Source organism: Accipiter gentilis, chromosome 35, assembly GCF_929443795.1.
Source record: "Accipiter gentilis chromosome 35, bAccGen1.1, whole genome shotgun sequence".
Taxonomy (NCBI): domain Eukaryota; kingdom Metazoa; phylum Chordata; class Aves; order Accipitriformes; family Accipitridae; genus Astur; species Astur gentilis.
The window spans coordinates 5,168,108-5,170,607 of NC_064914.1; the positions used below are offsets into that span (position 1 = coordinate 5,168,108).

At 77.8% G+C, this 2,500-nt stretch overlaps 1 non-coding gene across 1 annotated transcript; it reads right to left on the minus strand.

Moving 5' to 3' along the window:
• Positions 1-522: 522 nt before the first annotated feature.
• Positions 523-675, minus strand: LOC126034750 (5.8S ribosomal RNA). Its single transcript, XR_007504734.1, has one exon. It is a non-coding gene; the product is annotated as a 5.8S ribosomal RNA (ribosomal RNA).
• Positions 676-2,500: the final 1,825 nt, after the last annotated feature.

The following is a 2,500-nucleotide window of genomic DNA, read 5'->3' on the forward strand; positions in this document are numbered from 1 at the left end:
ACCCGGCGAGACGGCGGCCACCGCGCGCGCGGTCGCCGCCGCCGCCGCACGGGGCGCGGCGGGGGGTTCGGGGAGAAGAGGCTGGGGGGGGAGGCGACGGGGGTGACCCCCGTCCCCGGCACGCACACGCGCGCGCGGCAGCACGGCACGGTACCACCGCGGTACCCACCCGCAGACAGCCGCCCGCGCGGGAGGCCGGGGGCGAGGCCCGCGCCTCCCCCCTTCTCTCTCCCCACCGCCGCGCCAGGCCCGACCGGCTCGACGAACCCTGGCGGTCCCGGGGGGACGAGCTCCACCCAGCGGGTGCTCCGGGAGCGGGGAGCTTCGGAGCGCTCCCCGAGTCTCGATTTAGGGGGACGAAGGCCCTCGGCAGCCCGCCGCCGCCGGGCTGCGGGGAACGACTCCCCGGGCCCGGGGCCGCGCGCGTGCGCGGGCCTGCGAGGCACCCCAGCCGCGCCGCTGCGACCGCCGCCCCGCCGCGAGGCGAGGGGCGGCGGCACAGGCGGGCGATTGATCGTCAAGCGACGCTCAGACAGGCGTAGCCCCGGGAGGAACCCGGGGCCGCAAGTGCGTTCGAAGTGTCGATGATCAATGTGTCCTGCAATTCACATTAATTCTCGCAGCTAGCTGCGTTCTTCATCGACGCACGAGCCGAGTGATCCACCGCTAAGAGTTGTCTGGCTTTCGGCACCGCCCCGCACGCGCGAGGGGGCCAGGACAGCTCACCACAGGCAAGCGGCCCTTACGGAGGATGGCCCACCGCCCGACCGACCGCCCCCCTCCGCACGCGCGGAGGGGGCACGGCGCAGCACGACGGAGAAAGCCTGGCCTCTGCTGACCGTACAAGCACACACAGAGAGAGAGGGTGGGGGGGAAAGGCACGGGGAAAAAACTCCGAACGGCAAGGCTGGGGAGCCCGCGCTCCCGACCGACCCCGGAAATGCCTTGACCGTGTCGGAGCCGGCCCAGGCGCACGGGCTCGGCCCGGCCTCTGCGCAGAGGCAGCGATGCGCCCGACCGCGCGCGCCCTGCCCGCCACGCTCCGGACGACACGGCTGCTGCTGCTGGGCAGCAGCGGGGAGCCCCACCGGCCCCGCGCGCCCCTCCGTGCCGGCTGCGCCGCGCTACGACAGGCAGCTCCCCCCGGGCACGTCCCGACGGCGACTCGGCGGCCACGCCGCCGGCTCCGAGAGGCGGCAACCGCCAAGAGCCGGCGACGCACCGCCCGCGGCCTGCCGGACGGCACCCGCTGCCGCACCGGAGCGGCTGCCCTCCCGGAACCACCGCCACCGCTTCTCGCCTCGGCCCCCTTCCACGGGCACGCCCCAGGTGGAAGGCGGACGGCGCTAAGTCGGGGACAGCGCCCGCTCCCCCCGTTTCCACGCGGAGACCGCGCGTGGGGTGCCCCCGCCCGCCCCCGCCCACCTGCCCGGCGCGGCCGGGAAGCGCGACGGGGAAGCGGCGGGCAGGGCCCGGGGCGGGACAGCCGCGGCCGGCAGCGGGAGCCCTCCGGCCGACCGACAGGCCGAGCGGCGCCGCCGCCGCTCGGCCGGGGTGACGCCCTTGGCAGCAGCCAGTGGCGGAGACCGCCGAGCGCTCGCCAGGGCGAGGGGTGGGGGGGGAACAGAGCGCAGCGCGGCGCAGCGCGGCGACGGAGGCGCGGCGACCCGGCAGCCGCCCAGCGAGCCCCCACCGCGGGGACCCGCCACCCCGGGCAGTGAGCCCGCGCTCACGCCGGGGTCGCCCGTTTCGAGGCAGGCAGGCCGGCTACGGCCGACCGCACCGCGGCCTCCACCGAGACCGGACCGCGGAGAGGAGGGGGCAGCGGGACCCCTCCCCGGCACGGCTGCCCGCGGGACGAGCACGGGCGGCAGGCCAACCGAGGGCCTCGGTGGGAGGAACTCCCGGCCCCTTTAAGGCACCGCCGCCCGGCCGCCCCCCGGGTCGCATCGAGCCGCCCGCGTCTTTAAACCACCGCCCGGCTCCACGGCCTTTGACCCCCGGGCTTGCCGAGGGAGGGCCGCGGAGGCGCGGACGCTAGGTACCTGGCCCTGGGGTGAGGGAAACGACCTGAAGGCCCCGCGGGGGTGCCTCCCCCGCTGCCGCCCTCGGGGGAGCGTCTGCCCGCGGGGGCGCGCCCGACATCCACCGCCACCACCACGTCCTCCGGTTCCCGGGGCCCGGGGTTTCCCTCAGTAGCCCGGCGCTGCGCCCGGGAGGAGAGCCGTGGCTCGGGCCGCCCGCTGGCGCGGGACGCAGCCCGGCGGGGGCCTCGCCCACCAGGAGAGGCGGCGGCAGAGCCACCCCCCCCGCCCCGGCTCCCTCGTGGGGGAGAGGTGCGGGGAGAGCGGGGAACAGCCGCCGCCCCACCCGGCGCCGCGTACCCGCCCGGAACGCCCGGAGGCCTTTCGCCTGCGCGGCCGGCCGGACTGCTCCGCAAGCAGCCCGACACGGTGCGGGCAGGGTCGCGGGAGACGCCTCCCGCGACCCCGGAGGACCC